General features: G+C 37.2%; 1 protein-coding gene and 1 long non-coding RNA gene across 2 annotated transcripts in view; one reads left to right on the forward strand and one right to left on the reverse strand.

Annotated features, from left to right (window-relative positions):
• The window catches only part of ITFG1 (integrin alpha FG-GAP repeat containing 1), a 342,666-nt gene that overhangs the window by 108,328 nt on the left and 215,818 nt on the right, over positions 1-18,520 (reverse strand). The gene's annotated exons all lie outside the window — the stretch shown is intronic.
• Positions 1-18,520, forward strand: part of LOC125915222 (uncharacterized) — a 199,208-nt gene that overhangs the window by 84,438 nt on the left and 96,250 nt on the right. The window lies entirely within an intron of this gene.

The raw sequence follows: 18,520 nt of genomic DNA on the forward strand, positions 1-18,520 counted from the left end.
ATTCTATTGACACTAGCCAAAGTATGGAAAGAGCTCAAATGTCCATCGACGGATGAATGGATAAAGAAGATGTGGCATGCATATATATATATATATATATACACACACACACACACACACACACACACACACACACACTGCAGTATTACCTGACAATCAAAAATAATGAATTCTTGCCATTTGCAACTATGTGGAACTGGAGGGTATTATGTTATGTGAAATTAGTCAATCAGAGAAAAATATCATATGACTTCACTCATATGAGGACTTTAAGATACAAAACAGATGAACATAAGGGAAGGGAAGAAAAAAAGAATATATTTCTAATATTTAAGAAAAAATAATACAAAAACAAGGAGGGGGACAAAACATAAGAGACTCAAATACAGAGAACAAACTGAGGGTTGCTGGAGAGGTTGTGGGCTAAATGGGTAAGCAGCATTAAGGAAGACACTTGTTTGGATGAGCACTGGGTGTTATACATAGGAGATGAATCACTGGAATCTACTCCTGAAATCACTGCAGTATATGCTAACTAACTTGGATATAAACAAACAAACAAACAAACAAACAAATAAATAAATAAAACATAGGTAAGTAAGTAAATAAATAAATACAATTAAAATAAAAGTATCAGTTTTCACTGCCACAGCTTCTTTTTTATGTGCTTGAAACTTTGGGAACCACCAAAAGCAAGCAGAATGGTCAGTGCTGATAGTATTTATATCTAATAAGTGGCAAAGGGCATAGCTTTTAAAAAATACTTCTCCAGATATTCCAAATGTTTTATAATAGGCTGCCTTATTTTGTAATCAGAAAAAGAAACAAGTGCTAAACCAAAAGTTTACCAATATAAAAAGGAACAATGTTTTAAAATTCTCTTGCATAATCAAGAAAGTAAAAAGGTAGAATCTGATGGCATTTTTACAAATGTCACCCTGAAATTACAATTTTAAGACTCTATAATGTGAAGCTTAAGAGGTAAAAAGTACCAGTAGTCTATTAAATCATTGCAACAATGTAATTTCCACAGTGACATCAGAATAAAAATTCCATCCTTTATGCTTTTAGTGAGGAAAAAAAAAAAAAAAAGAAGAAAAAGAAGAAAAGAAAAAAAAAACACCAACTAGTCCTGAACGCTCCAAGGCAGAATTTATTATTATTACAGCAAAAGCTCACTTCCCAGAAGTGAGACAGTTTTACTTTTTATATAACAGCATATGGTTTTAAGTGAAGTAAAACATTTATCTTAAGCAGCTGCAACAACAACTGGGAAGATGTGCTAAAATAAGAGCCCAAATGGAAAACGAAATTACAGGTATACAATTCCAGCCTTCTACTACTTGTGTTTTTCACCACTGTGAGCTTCTTGAAGGCAAGGACTGTTGTTTTTTTTTTTTTTTTAATTTGTTTTAAGTTTATTTATTTATTTTGAGAATGGGGGGAGGGGCAGGGATAAAGGAAGAGAGAGAATTAGAAGCAGAACTTGAACTCACAAACTGTGGGATCATGACATGAGCAGAAATCAAGAGTTGGTCGCTTAACTGACTGAGCCACCCAGGTGCCCCCTGTTTACTGGTTTTTAAGTGTCTCTGTTTCCCATTTCAGATGTCAGTGAATGTTTTCCTACTAACTAGCTGAACTTGGCTAACCACAGTCTAATTAGTTTCATAAGCTTTTGTAAATTATTAGTATGTATTTGTGACCATATTGTGAAATACTATTTAGATTTATTGTAACATTTTATAATATCCTTTTAAATAAACTGTTTTAAAAAGATTAATGGAATATAGATGACAGTCTATTCACAGAATTACATGAAAACTTGTAATTAAAATACTTAATGAGCTATTTGAAGTGCTGGTTATTAGTGATTAAATTAGTTTAAAACATGACTAATGGGATGTATAATTCATAACTTTTCTTTAAAATGACAATGCTTAGGATCTTTTTTTTTTTTTAATGTTTTATTTATTCTTGATAGAGTATGAGTCAGGGAGGAGCAGAGTGAGAGAGGGACACAGAATCTGAAGCAGGCTCCAGGCTCTGAGCTGTCAGCACAGAGCCCAATGTGGGGCTCGAACTCACAAGCAGCCAGATCATGACCTGAGCTGAAGTTGGATGGTTAATCGACTGAGCCACCCAGGTGCCCCAGGATCTTTTTTATTTTTTAAAGATTTTTTATTTTTAAGTAATTTCTACACCCAACATGGGACTCAACCTCACAACCCTGAGATCAAGAGCTGCATGCTCTGTGGACTGAACCAGCCAGGTGCTTCGACAATGCTTAGGATCTTAAGATTTCATGTTAAACAGGAGAGGCCAACATGGCGGAGAAGTAGGGGTATCATACTTCCTGTGTCTCTCAAAAAAAGAAGGGCTGAAGCCAAAGGACTTTGAACACTTAGAGTCTGGGAGGAAAAGAGACTGAGTCTACCAGGGAGAAACCAGGACAACCTGACGGGCCATAGGTGGGTGACTGCGAACTGGGGAAGATAAAATGGGCCACAAAGGAATGGAAGGGAGGGATCCCCTTCTGCAGAGAGACAAAGGGAAGAGAAAGACTGGCTGGGGAAGTGTAGGACTGTATCTGGACAAGAGAAAAAAACCTCGGACCAGGACAGAGAGGGATCCCATCTCTAACTGCAGGGCTTTCTTCAGACTGGGGCTGGCTGCCCTGTTCGTGCACCTGGGGAGGAGGGGAGCCACCTCTGGGTTTGGTAGTAGGTCATGGGCGCAGTCTGCAGCAGGAGAAACCAGTACCCTACCCTGAAGTGCTGTGGCACAGGACAAAACCAGCCAGGACCACATATTGGGAGATGTTTCCCCACTGCTGGGGCTCACAGAGAAGGAGTTGAAATCCCAGCCAAGCAATGGAGCACAGGAATGGGTGGAGAGAGACAGACAGCCTCATCTGCACTTGTGGCACTGTGAGGGCATTTCCAAAGGAGTGATTTAGGACGCCGGGTGGTGGAGAAGAGACTGGGGTGGGGTGGGGGTTGTCATTTTTCTACCCACCACCACCAAGGCGGGGCCTCAGGGATCCACCATGGGGCCCAGAGTGGAGGCAGGACCAGCCTACACCAAACCACGTCCCTCCAAGCCAGGTAACTGCATATCTACTGGAGCGGGATACATGATGTGGAACCAGACGGACCCCTCCTCCAGACTAGTGCTGCTGCATTGCCTGGATTAATTCTAGGACAATTCTTGTTATATAGATACATTCGCCCTTCCATTTCTCCTTCTTATCTCTTCCGTCCTCTAGGCTGGGTACTCTGATTATTTGTTTGTTTAAACAGACATATTTAATCCATTCTTTTGATACATGTTCTACACCTCCTTTCTTTCCTTTCCTTTCTCTCTCTCTGGAATAATCAAGCCAAGTAATATAGTTTCTTTGGGTAACTTTATCTTCCTTTTTCCCTGCCTCCATCCTTATTTTCCCTTTTCTCAGGATTAAGCCTTTTAGACTCTCTGCCTGGTCAATGTTTATTTTTTCTCCCCCCACCCCCCTGGCCCCGTCCCTCTCATTTCTCTCTCTTTGTATGTGCTCTTCCATCAGCACCGCCTCCACCCCATTCTTTACTTGTAGCTGGTGTTTCTGGTTTTAGCTTTTGGATTGTTTTTAGTTTTTAGTTTTTGTTTGTTTGTTTGTTTTGTGTGTTTGCGTGTTTTTGTTTCCTGATGGTCTGTCTGTCTGTTTTCCTTTCCAGGACTACTCCAAGGAACAAATCAAAGCATACCTGGTAGAGAGTCCAAAACATCACTATGAGTAGGGAAATAAAATAACCAAATTCACAACAACAGAGAGCAAGTAACACTCTCCAAAAAACACCTCCTGAAGAGCCAGGCCCTGGATAGTGTATGATCCCCCCCTTTAATATAGCAGACTCGCAGGTGCAGAGCACTTAACAAGCTTTTAAAACTCCTAAGAGACAGAAAACTAGCTAAAATGATGAAACAGAAGAATTCTCCTCAAAAGAAATTCCAGGAAGAAGTGACAGCTAAAGAATTGATTAAAACAGATATAAGCAACATAACTGAACAAGAATTTAGAATAACAGTCATAACATTAATCACTGGGCTTGAAAAAAAAGCATAGAAGACAGCAGAGAATCTATTCCTGCAGAGATCAAGGGACTAAAAAATAGTCACAATGAATTAAAAATGCTGTAAATGAGGTGCAAAATAAAATGGAGATAGCCACAGAGTGGAATGAAGAGGCAGAGGGGAGAATAGGTATTTTAGATGATAAAATTATGGAAAAAAGAGGAAGCTGAGAAAAAGAGAGATAAAAAAATCCAGGATCACGAGGGGAGAATTAGAGAATTAAGTGATTCAATAAAATGGAACAATATCCATATCATAGGAATTCCAGAAGACAAAGAGAGAGAAGGCTGAAGGTGTAATTGAACAAATCATAGTTGAGAACTTCCCTGATCTGGGGAAGGAAACAGGCATTGAAATCCAAGAGGCACAGAGAACTCCCTTCAGATCGTAACTTGAATCGATCTTCTGCACGACATATCAGAGTGAAACTGGCAAAATACAATGATAAAGAGAAAATTCTGAAAGCAGCTGGGGATAAACAGGCTCTAACTTACAAAGGTAGACACATAATAGTAGTAGCAGACCTATCTACTGAAACTTGGTAGGCCAGAAAGGAATGGCAGGAAATCTTCAATATGATGAACAGAAAAAAAAAAAAAGCAGCCAAGAATCCTTTATCCAGCAAGCCTGTCATTCAGAATAGAAGGAGAGATAAAGGTTTTCCCAAACAAACAAAAACTGAAGTTCATCACTACTAAACCAGTCCTAAGAGATCCTAAGGGGGACTCTGTGAGTGAAATGTTGCAAAGACCACGAAGGACCAGAGATATCACTACAAGCATGAAACCTACAGAAAACACAATGACTCTAAATCCAATTCTTTCAATAATAGCACTGAATGTAAATATTAAATGCTCCAATCAAAAGAAACAGGTTATCAGAATGGATAAAAAAAAAAAACAAGTCCTCATTTCAGACCTGAGGCCACCTTCAGACTGAAAGTGAGGAGATGGAGAACTATGTATCATGCTACTGGAAGTCAAAAGAAAGCTGGAGTAGCCATACTTATATCAGACAAACTGACTTTAAATTAAAGGCTGTAACAAGAGATGAAGAAGGGCATCATATAATGTTTACAGGGTCTATCCATCAGGAAGAGCTAACAATTATAATGTCTATGCACTGAATTCGTCAGCACCCAAATATACAAAACAATTAATCACAAACATAAGCAATCTTATTGGTAAGAATGTGGTAACTGTAGGGGAATTTAATACTCCATTTACAACAATGGACAGATCACCTAGACACAGGATCAATAAAGAAACAATGACCCTGAATGATACATTGGATCAGATGGACTTGACAGATATATTTAGAAGTTTTCATCCTAAAGCAGCAGAAGACACCTTCTTGTCGAGTGCACATGGAACATTCTCCAAGATAGATCACATACGGGGTCACAAAACAGCCCTCAATAAGTATAAAAGAATTGAGATCATACCATGCACACTTACACATCACAATGCTATGAAACTTGAAATCAACCACAGGAAAAAGTCTGGAAAACCGCTAAATGCATGGAGTTTAAAGAACACCCTACTAAAGAATGAATGAGTCAACTAGTTAATTAGAGGAGAAATTAAAAAATATATGGAAACAAATGAAAATGAAAACACAACAGTCCAAACACTTTGGGGTGCAGCTAAGGCAATCCTGAGAGGAAAATACATTGCAATCCAGGCTGATCTCAAGAAACAAGAAAAATCCCAAATACAAAATCTAACAGCACACCCAAAGGAACTAGAAATAAAACAGCAAAGACACCTCAAACCCAGCAGAAGAGAAATAATAAAGATCAGAGCAGAAATAAACAATATAAAAAAACAGTAGAACAGATCAATGAAACCAAGAGTTGGTTTTTTGAAAAAATAAACAAAACTGATACACCTCTAGCCAGGCTTCTCAAAGAGAAAAGACAGAGGACTCAAATAGATAAAATCATGAATGAAAATGGACTTATCACAACCCATCCCTCAGAAACACAAGATATTACAGGGAATACTATGAAAAGTTATAGGTCAACAAGCTGGAAACCTGGAAGAAATGGACAAATTCCTAAACATCCACACACTATGAAAATTCAAACGAGAAGAAATAGAAAATTTGAACAGACCCATAACAGTGAAGAAATTGAATCAGTTATCAAAAATCTCCCAACAAATAAGAGCCTGGACCAGATGGCTTCCGTGGGGAATTCTACCAGACATTTCAAGCAGAGTTAATACCTATCCTTCTCAAGTTGTTCCAAAAATAGAAATGGAAGGAAAACTTCCAGACTCATTCTATGAAGCCAACATTACTTTGATTCTCAAACCAGAGACTCAGCAAAAAAGAGAACTACAGGCCAATATCCCTGATGAATATGGATGCAAAAATTCTCAACAAGACACTACCAAATAAAATTCAACAGCATAAATAATTCAAAAGAATTATTTACCATGATCAAGTAGGATTCATTACTGGGCTGCAGGGCTGGTTCAACAGTCACAAATCCATCAATGTGATACATCACATTACTAACAGAAAGGATAAGAACCATATGATCCTGTCAATAGATGCAGAAAAAGCATCTGACGAAACACAACATCCTTTCTTAATAAAAACCCTCAGGAAAGTCAGAATAGAAGGAACATAGTTAAACATCATAAAAGCCTTTTATGAAAAGCTAATCACAGCTAATGTCATCCTCAGTGGGGAAAAACTGAGAGCTTTCCCCCTGAGATCAGGAACATGACAGGGATGTCCACTCTCACCACTGTTATTTAACATAGTGTTGGAAGTCCTAGCATCAGCAATCAGAGAACAAAAAGAAATCAAAGGCATCCAAATTGGCAAAGAAGAAGTCAAACTTTCACTTTTTGCGGATGACATGATACTCCACACGGAAAACCCAAAAGACTCCACTAGAAGTCTGCTAGAACTGAGACATGAATTCAGCAAGGTCACAGGGTACAAAATCAATGTACAGAAATCGGTTGCATTTTTATACACCAATAGTGAAGCAACAGAAAAAGAAATAAAGAAACTGATCCCATTCACAATTGCACCAAGAACTATAAAATACCTAGGAATAAGCCTAACCAAAGATGTAAAAGATCTGTCTGTTGAAAACTATAGAAACCTTATGAAGGAAACTGAAGAAGACACAATGAAATGGAAAAACCTTCCATGCTCATGGATTGGAAGAATAAATATTGTTAAAATGTCAATACTACCCAAAGCAATCTACACATTCGATGTGAACCCAATCAAAATTGTACCAGCATTCTTCTCAAAGCTAGAACAAACAATCCTAAAATTTGTTTGGAACCACAGAAGACCCTGAATAGCCAAAGTAATATTGAAAGAGAAACCAAAGTGGGAGGCATCACAATCCCAGACTTTAGCCTCTACTACATAGCTGTAATCATAAAGACAGGATGGTATTGGCACAAAAACAGACACATAGACCAATGGAATAGAAGAGAGAACCCAGAATTGGACCCAGAAATGTATGGCCAACTAATCTTTGACAAAGCAGGAAAGAGTATCCAATGGAAAAAAAGACAGTCTCTTTAACAAATGGTGCTGGGAGAACGGGACAGTGACATGCAGAAGAATGAAATTAGATCACTTTCTTACACCATTCACAAAAATAAACTCAAAATGGATGAAGGACCTGAATGTGAGACAGGACACCATCAAAACCCTGGAGGAGAAAACAGGAAAAAACCTCTTTGACCTCAGCTGCAGCAATTTCTTCCTTGACATATCTCCAAAGGAAGAGAATTAAAAGCAAAAATGAACTATTGGGACCTCATGAAGATAAAAAGCTTCTGTACTGCAAAGGAAACAATTAACAAAACTAAAAGGCAACCAACGGAATGGGAAAAGGTATTTGCAAATCAGATAAAGGGCTAGTATCCAACATCTATAAAGAACTCACCAAACTCCACACCCAAAAAACAAAGAATCCAGTGAAGAAATGGGCAGAAGACATAAAGAGACACTTTTCCAAAGAAGACATCCAGATGGCCAACAGACACATAAAAAGATGCTCAACGTCACTCATCATCAGGGAAATACAACCACACTGAGATACTACCTCACACTGGTCAGAGTGGCTAAAATGAAAAAATCAGGACACTGCAAATGCTGATGAGGATGTGGAGAAACAGGAACACTCTTGCACTATTGGTGGGAATGCAAACTGGTGCAGCCATTCTGGAAAACAGTGTGGAGGTTCCTCAAAAAATTAAAAATAGATGTACCCTATGACCCAGCAATAGCACTGCTAGGAATTTACCCAAGGGATACAGGAGTGCTGATGCATAGGGGCACATATACTGCAATGTTTAGAGTAGCACTTTCAACAATAGCCAAATTTGGAAAGACCCTAAATGTCCATCGACTGATGAATGGATAAAGAAGATGTGGTTTATATGCAGAATGGAATACTACTTGGTAATGAGAAAGAATGAAATCTGGCCATTTGCAGCAATGTGGATGGAACTGGAGGGTATTATGCTAAGTGAAATAAGTCAGAGAAAGATACCATATGTTTTCACTCATATGTGGATCTTGAGAAATTTAACAGAAGACCATGGGGGTAGGGAAGGAGAAAAAAAAAAGAGTCACAGAGAGGGAGGGAGGCCAACCATAAGAGACTGTTAAATACTGAGAACAAACTGAGGGTTGATGGAGGGGGTGGAGGAAAGGAAAAGTGGGTGATGGGCATTGAGGAGGGTACTTGTTGGGATGAGCATGGGTGTTGTATGGAAACCAATTTGACAAATTATATTGAGAAAAAGATTTCATGTTAAAAAACATTATATGTTACAAGTCATGTATTCTTACAGTATATTTAAGAATGTATATTTAGGGGCGCCTGGGTGGCTCAGTCGGTTAAGCCTCCGACTTCAGCTCAGGTCACCATCTCAGGGTCCATGAGTTTGAGCCCTGCGTCGGGCTCTCGGCTGATGGCTCAGAGCCTGGAGCCTGCTTCCGATTCTGTGTCTCCCTCTCTCTGCCCCTCCCCTGTTCATGCTCTGTCTCTCTCTGTCTCAAAAATAAATAAACGTTAAAAAAAATTTTTTAATAAAAAAAATTAAAAAAACGAATGTATATTTAAAGAATTTATATTCAAAGTATAGCTTAGTGAATCTAGTGATAGTACAGTGACAGTATAGCTTATTTAAAGTTTACGTTAGCTGCTTCACACAAATGTCAAAACCAAAAAGCAGCAATAATCATGCATAAATACTGTAACACTAAACCACTGTGCAGGCTGGGAGAAGGATGAGTAGCAAAAAGTCAAAGCTATAAAGGTCAATACTGTATAATGGTTTTAGTAGCATTTAAAATGAAAAATCCTTGCCTGGATTATAGATGACTCCTCATATTTATTCTCTGAAAATGTCTTTCATTTTTGTTTCTTTAAGACATGTGAATACAAAGCAAATATCATAATCAAATATCATGTGTGAAATAAAGGCTCCCCTCCTAGCCATTCCTGTTATTTAGACATTATTTGAGACATTTTGTGGAAAAATGTTTATGTTTAATTACCTATCTTTCATTTTTTTAATTAAAAAATCATATGCTCATTGTAAAGAATTTAGATACAGAAAGTAAAAAATGACTAATCTTTCAAGTAATTTTGATCTTGTTCTCTACATGTGCAAACAGTTATTAAATGTGGTAGGCATATGTTTTATACACATATAACTTTATACACATATTTTTATACACATATAAAATTATTAAATTTTATGCTAAATTCAGGAGAGGTCTGACATTTAAAAACATATGTGGTTCTAGGTAAATATGTCTGAAAAACTTTTAGCAAATAATTTAATATGCAAAACATATATTCACCTTCCTTAATTCCCTAAATATCACTACCATGATTAAATAAATCTGAAAATAAAAGTGTTCAGTGATCAATGGCAGCTATTTTGAGGAATTTCTAAAGGGTTTTAAATAGGTAAATAATATTGAGAAAATAGGCAATTAATGCTGACCAGGTCAGAGAGTCAATAGGGCACTAGAGGATGGACTCTCTAGTAGATCAATGAGAGATCCTGACTCAGAGCTGTGAAAGAGAACAAGGGCAAGCCATGATGGGGCCAGGTATTCAGGAGGAGACAAAGGACCCCTGGAACTGTGTGGCTCACACAGGGAATAAGTGTATCTGTCACCTGGAGGTTCCTACTAGCTAATGAAAGTGGGGGATTTGCTGGTTCTCCTAGACAGTGTTCTAAATAATTTTAGAGTGTTGCCAAAAAAAAGAAACCTCTGAAACCACTTGGTGAAATGACACAAAAGGCTCAGGAAAGCAGCTGTGCCTCCCTGTAACTCCCCTTCTTTTCTTCCCACTGGAAAGCACAACTCTGTTCAGACTCAAAGAATCTGATGATCTCCTAGGTTGAGGACAGAGGAATGAGTAAGTCAGAGACTCTTATAATGTCCCTTGCTAGTGATTCTCACAGAGGTGGGTGCAGTTCACCACCAATGCATCACTTGTGCTATGTTATTTGAGGACCCTGAAGACACCATCTTGTTCAAAATATTTGTTCCACTTCAGGTGCCTGCTCCCAGCTTTAGAGCCCCAAGGAGCTCCTGCATGGGGAGAGGAGAAAGGGAGTAGTGGCAATCATCTGCTGGCCAGAATTGTATGTGACACATGTGCTTTTCCTACCATATTACCTACCAACACTAATTCTTTCTAGAAATATAGGCAAAGGCATAGAAAAGTTATCAGACACAAGAAGAAAAACAACAGCTTAAGAGAAGGAAAGCCAAAGTGAGAAATCATGTAAATGATCATATACATGATATAAATGATCCCTACCTAAGCAAGGAAAAGGAGAGAATTCAAAGATTACCATACTATTTGCAAGAAGTAAACAGCACAATGTTTATAAAATTCTATATTAGCAAAATTAGCATTGATATGTAAGAGCAAGACAAAAAATATTTTAAGACATAATAGTACTCAGAAAATATATTAACCTATGTACAACTTTCTGAAAATCATCCGAGGAAGTACTCTATCAAAAGAGATAGAAATTCATGGGGTGCCTGGGTGGCTCAGTTGGTTGAGCGTCCGACTTTAGTTAAGGTCATGATCTCACGGTTCATGAGTTCGAGCCCCGCGTTGGGCTCTGTGCTGACAGCTCGGAGCCTGGAGCCTGCTTCAGATTCTGTGTCTCCCTCTCTCTGCCCCTTCCCTGCTCATGCTCTGTCTCTCAAAGATAAATAAACATTAAAAAAAAATTAAAAAAAAAAAAGAGACAGGAATTCAAAAAAAGTAAGGGCAAGGGGTGGCATATAAGTAAAATGGTAGCAATAAAGCTGGTAAAACTTGTTAAGTTTAAATAATCATTGATAACATGGTTTTGAATTATTAAGAAAGAATTTGCAAAACAGAAGGCACAAAATTAAAACTGAATTAATCACCAGAAAAAACACTTCCATATTATTTCAACAGAATCTTGAAACAAGCAGGGAAGTAAAACCTTTCTAAATGTGTCATCTCACTTGGGAAGTAAAAGTAAACACACTTACAATTATAAAAGTGTGAGGGAAACAGGGTCAGATATTTGTTAGAAATTGGAGTTAAGTCCTGGTAGCACTGAATTAGAATGCAGAACCTTCCAGTGCAGCTGACAAAAGAGGAAAAAGAGCTAGGAATCAATTCTGATTCAAGGGAGTTTTACTTTTCCCTTGCCAATTTCTTGAATGTCCTTAACTGAAAAACAGTGACTTTTAGCACAGGCTAGTTTGAACATTAGAGTAACAGTGCAATTTTAGAGCAAAATCAATGGTGGACATTTTAGACGGCTTTGAAAGGATAATTATATACTAGTAAGTGTCTGACTTAAGGCCAAAAACTAATAATCAAAGGAAAGAGTGGAAGGGCATTCCAAAACAACTAGAAGGTTATTTTTCCCAAATGATTGCTTCAAATTGGTACCTCATTTCCCATGACCTTTTTGTAAAGTATGTTATTAATATTTATGTTAATATCTTTCATGTAAAGTTACCTTGTTTTCTAAAACTAAAACCTCCTGCACCAACTTGGCTCTGGGTCTGAGCTTGGAGATGTGTGGAGAAAACTTTCTTCAGGATACTGTTAATTAGATGCCAGTGCTATCCAGTGGTCCCCCCATCCTGACTCAGGCTAGGAAGTCACAGGCCACAGATTCTCAAGAGACTTTTAGGTATTTAAACTGTTTACATGGAATTTTTCAAATTATACAAAATTAGAAATATACAAAGGACCCCACTCACACTTCACACAAGTTCAGTGGTCAACAACACATAGCCAATCTTGTTAAATCTACCCTCCATTTCCTACTTCCCTGGATTACTTTAAAGAAACACCTCAACCATGTCATTCCATTTTCATGTAGTTTGTTTCATTATTTAATTGTTTAAATAAGTTTACTTTTTCCTGAGCAGTACCATCATGTATTCATGTATTCTGTTACTGTATTTGTGGTCTACTCTAAAGATAAAAACTGCAAAGATTTCATCAGGACTAATTGTTTTGTTATTCAACAGATATTTCTCCAGGGCCTGCTATACATCAGACATTAGTATCAACAGAAGTAAACTATGCACATTCTACTTCATACAGAATAAATATTCTGGCAACTATATTGACTCATAAAAGAAGTGTGTGTTCCTTTATGAGGAGGTGAGCTTTACTGCAAGGCATTCAAGCAGATGCTGGCTGAGGTGTTGCATTAGGGTAGACTTGGGCAAGATGCCTTCTAAGGCCTTTCCCATATCTAAGATTCTGATTGTTCTGTAATTTCTAAAAATGTAAATAAACAAATACAAAGGAAGGACTGAAGATCCTACATTATATGTATGTATTTTCCACATGGACAATTTCCAAATGATCAATATAAAAAAAAAATGTGAGACCGGTTTTTGCTTCATATGAGAAACTGCCTCCTTTCTTTAGCATTATTATTATTATTATTGTTATTATTATTTTATTATCATTATTATTATGAGTAGGGATCTGGATCCCTTATCACTGTAGGAAAATCTTATGCTCTAATTTAACTTTATTTCACTGACAATCTCTGCTCTAGGAAAGAGTCTACAGGAATCAGCAAGGGAAGCAACAGCATCACATGCCCTCACACTAACTCAGATTTGGGAGTATATCACAAAAACTCAATCATATTTTTTCAAGAGCACAAAACAAGTAATTTTTAGTAGAAAAGTAGTTTTAAGGCTTGAATAAAACAACCTGCTGAATGCAAGGGTGAACCTGATTTGTCCTAACCATATACAAATTAATACCCCTTTCACTGGAATTTTTCCTTACTACTCAATGAGTAACATCTATTGTAGAAACCGTTAATTTTCAATCCATACAGACACACAAAAACACTTCAAATTCAGATGAACTAAGCAATAAATCTGTGGTTTTTTGGAAACTTTAAACTTGAGAAAATAGTTTCTTCAAAGTACACTGGCAAAACTCAAATCAAGGACACAAATAGTACAGCTATCTAATTACACAGAAAAAAAAAGAGAATTATTACTGTGAGTTTCAATATAAATTTTTGAGACAAATAACATTTATTCTAGGTTGGAATAAAAAGATGATTTTCACAGCATCCCATTAAGGTCATGAGAGAGAACCTCTCTCTTACTCATTGCATGATGTTCTTTCTGTACATTTTTCGTTTATAAGCCTGGGAAATTAAGTATTTCTAGTCACAGAGAATCCTAAAAGATAGGTAGATGTGAGAACTTAAGCCAGGGCAGAGTAACTAGCTCACTAAGGTTAAATATTCTCTTTTCAAGAAATGAACTATTGACTAGCTATAGCTCTGACATCAGAGAACAGGTAAAGGTGCAAACATGTCCTTGAAATGGAGTTTCATCTTTTGGTAGAATGCTTCCTAGAGACAGAACATGGGCCTGAGGCATCAGGCATTAGGCCCTAGCACCATTGGGTACTAGGGGGAATACTTTTATTGTCTTAAAAATTTTTTTTTCACATTTATTTCTTTTTGAGAGAGAGAATGAGAGAGCACACTTGAGTGGGGAAGGAGTAGAGAGAGGGGAAGACACAGAATTCAAAGCATCTCTAGGCTCTGAGCTGTCAGCACAGAGCCCATCGCAAACCCACAAGCTGTGAGATCATGACCTGAGCCAAAGTTGGACGCTTAACCAACTGAGCCACCCAGTTGTCCCTCTGAGCCACTCAGGTGCCCCAAGAGGGAATACTTTATAGTTATGTTATGTTATGTTATGTTATGTTATGTTATGTTATGTTATTTTAATTTTATTTTTAATATTTTTTAAATTTACATCCAAATTAGTTAGCATATAGTATAACAAGAATCTCAGGAGTAGATTCCTTAATGCCCCTTACCCATTTAGCCCATCCAACATCCCACAACCCCTCCAGTAACCCTCTGTTTGTTCTCCTTATTTAAGAGTCTCTTATGTTTTGTCCTCCTCCCTATTTTTATATTATTTTTGTTCCCTTTCCCTTATGTTCATCTGTTCTGTGTCTTAAAGTCCTCATATGAGTGAAGTCATATGATATTTGTCTTTCTCTGACTAATTTTGCTTAGCATAATACCCTTTAGTTCATCCACGTAGTTGCAAACAGCAAGATTTCATTCTTTTTGATTGGTGAGTAATACTCCATCGTATATATATACAATACATCTTCCTTATCCATTCACCCATCGATGGACATTTGGGCTCTTTCCATACTTTGGCTATTGTTGATAGTGCTGCTATAAACATTGAGGTGCACGTGCCCCTTCAAAACAGCATACGTATATCCCTTGGATAAATAACTGGTAGTGCAATTGCTGGGTCATAGGGTAGTTCTTTAATTTTTTGAGGAACCTCCATACTGTTTTTCCAGAGTGGCTGCACCAGTTTGCATTCCCACCAGCAATGCAAAGGAGATCCTCTTTCTCCACATCCTCGCCAACATCTGTTGTTGCCTGAGTTGCTAATGTTAGCCATTCTGACAGGTGTCAGGTGGTATCTCATTGTGGTTTTAATTTGTATTTCACTGATGATGAGTAATGTTGAGCATTTTTTCATGTGCCAGTTGGCCATCTGGATGTCTTCTTTGGAGAAGTGTCTATTCATGCCTTTTGCCCATTTCTTCACTGGATTATTTGTTTTTTGGGTGTGGAGTTTGGTAAGTTCTTTATAGATTTTGGATACTAACCCTTTATCTGATATGTTGTTTGCAAATATCTTCTCCCATTCTTCCAGTTGCCTTTTAGTTTTGCTGCTTGTTTCCTTCTCTGTGCAGAAGCTTTTTAGTTTGATGAGGTCCCAGTAGTTCATTTTTGCTTTTATTTCCCTTGCCTCTGGAGATGTGTTGAGTAAGAAGTTGCTGTGGCCAAGATCAAAGAGGTTTTTGCCTGCTTTCTCCTTGAGGATTTTGATGGCTTCCTGTCTTCTGTTTAGGTCTTTCATCCATTTTGAGTTTATTTTTGTGTATGGTGTAAGAAAGTGGTCCAGGTTCATTCTTCTGCATGTTGCTGTCCAGTTTTCCCAGCACCACTTCTGAAGAGACTGTCTTTATTCCATTGGATATTCTTTCCTGCTTTGTCAAAGATTAGTTGGTCATATGTTTGTGGATCCATTTCTGGGTTATCTATTCTGTTCCATTGATCTGAGTGTCTGTTTTTGTGCCAAGAGGGAATACTTTTAAATTAAGATAGCCAGGGATGTCTGGGTGGCTCAAGTTGGTAAAATGTCCAACTCTTAGTTTTGGCTCAGATTATGATCTCATGGTTTGTGAGTTCAGGCTCTGCATCCGGCTCTTCATTGACAATTTGGAGCCTGCTTGGGATTCTCTCTCTCATCCTCTCTCTTCCCCTCCCCCATTCGTATTTTCTCTCTCTCAAAAAAAAAATTAAAAAAATAATTCAGATAGCCAATTCATGCCTTGAAAAGTAGCTGGCCAATTGTTTAACATAAATTTCCTAAATGCCTCCTATAAGCCAGGCCCTGTGTAAGGCACTGGGGAATCAAAGACAAATAAGGCACAGATACTACTTTCAAGTCGTTTCAACTACCATAGCATACTATGAGAAAAAGATGGTAAGCAAGTGACCTAAATATAGATTTCAGAGTGCTTCTCAAATAGCCTGGAATAGATGGGAGTTGGGGGTGGAAAGGAGATTATGTTATATTAAAATAAATGGGGACTAGGAGTATGCTGTCATTGACAAATGATAATTCTAGGGCACAGAAGAGATATTTTAAGATGTATGCTTTTGTTGAATCTCCCCTTGGCAACCAGAGTCTGCATTAGTTGATGGCTGTACTAGACTTAGTTATGTATCTGTGGGGGACCAAATTCTAAACTCTTACTTTAACAGTGCTTGTTTCAATTTAATTGATTGAAAACGAGTTATTCTAATTACATATACATTTAGTGTCAGCAAAAATTTTAAGGATTCCTTGCCTTTTTATCTAGAGGATTAAAGTTGAAGGAAAATCGCTGAAAAAAAACACTTTAAACTATGTAAGTTAATAACATGACAACATACAGGATAATTTAAATTTTTTTAAGCTCTAAGATAGCCAAATAATATTCCCTTCAAAATGGCAAATGAGAGCATACAGTCACATGGATAAAAAGTATAGAAATGGGTAGACTCATATATCCATATTCTGAGACTGCAGTAGTAATGAAGACGGGAGTCGCTCTTAGTTCATTCAAATAAGAATGAATTTGCTGATTAAAAAGGAAAATTATATTTTCTGTCATTTTCATTTCTCAAAATAAATTTCCCAATATTCATTCATTATTCTGTTGCTTTTCTGTATTCAGCTACTTATGCCCATTTTAAAACTGTAATATTTATATGAAGTATGTGTCACTTCATTAACAAATGACTGCTCTTGATGGCTATCTTAGTGTTGACTATAATAGTAACACAAAAACAGTAATTTCCCATAGCAATTCATGATAAAACTCTCAGAAAACTAGAAATAGGGTAAACTTCCTTAACACAATAGAGAGCATCTACAAAACCCAATAGCTAATAATATCATAATTAATGGTGAAAGAAGGAATGCTTTCCCCCAAGATCAAAAGCAAGGCAAGGATGTCCACTCCCACCAATCTTTTCAACATAGTAATGGAAATTTTAGCCAGGAAAAGAAAAACAAAAAAGGCATAGATTGGAAAGAAGAAATAGAACTGTCTCTCTCTGGGGTGCCTGGATGGCTCAGTTGGCTAAGCATCCAACTTCGGCTCACATGATGATCTTGTGGTTTATGAGTTTGAGCCCCAGGTTAGGCTCTGTGCTGACAGCTCAGAGCCTGGAGCCTGCATCCAATTCTGTGTTTCCCTCTCTCTGCCCCTCCCCTGCTTGCATCTGTCTCTCTGTCTCAAAAAATAAACACTAAAAAAAAAAAAAAAAAAAAAAAAAAAAAGACTCTCTTTGTAGATAACATAATTGTCTATGTAGAAAATCCTATTGAATCTTAAAAAAACCTCCTAGAGTCAATAAAGAAGTTGAGCAAGATTGCAGTATACAAGACTAACACACAAAAAAATCAATTGCATTACTAATTACTAAAAACAAACATGTGGAAGCCAAACTTAAAAACACAGCATTTATAATCACCTAAAAAATGTAAAAGATCTCTGGTGAACATACGTGTCAGCTGGAGGAGATGGTTAGCATGGTTGGGAACAGGTAACAATGAACAAATAAATAAATATACAGAGGAAAGTGGGAGCCGGGTTTCTCACTGCTAGAGAAGATATATACAGACAGAAAAGATTAGAAAGAAGTCTTGACATGCTGTGTTGGATCCGAAATGGAAGTAATGGCATTAAGTTCATGGTTTTATAGTAAGTGAAGGTGATGTATACACATATATACATACACACATATAGTTATAGATATGTATATTTGTGTGTTGAGTATATAAAGCCATATCTGTATTTCCTGCTCTGTCCATTGAGAGAAGCTAGAAGAAATGACAACTCAGAAACAACCAGCACACTGAAAATTTAGAACATGGCTTTTAAATACCATCTTTTACAAAAGGAAATGGGGATCCTTGGGGAGAGAGAAGATTCTAGACTTAGGGCAAGGTAAGAATAAGAGGAGTCTGGAATATCTGTCTATCCCAGAGAACATGTAAAATAGATATAGGAGCCAGCCTGAAGGAGCTCCTACTGCTTCTACTGGGAATACTTTTAACATTAAAGGAAATGATTTTATTTATTGAATAAATAAATATGAATACATAGATCTATACTGATAAATGAATACATAAATACATGGGAGAGAAGCAAAAGATCTTCCTTATAGTAGAATGCCAACTATAAATGTGGAAAGAATGTTGGAAATAGAGAATTACTCTTTGACAACTATCTTAGAGAAGGCAA

This window comes from Panthera uncia, assembly GCF_023721935.1.
Source record: "Panthera uncia isolate 11264 chromosome E2 unlocalized genomic scaffold, Puncia_PCG_1.0 HiC_scaffold_19, whole genome shotgun sequence".
Lineage (NCBI taxonomy): Eukaryota > Metazoa > Chordata > Mammalia > Carnivora > Felidae > Panthera > Panthera uncia.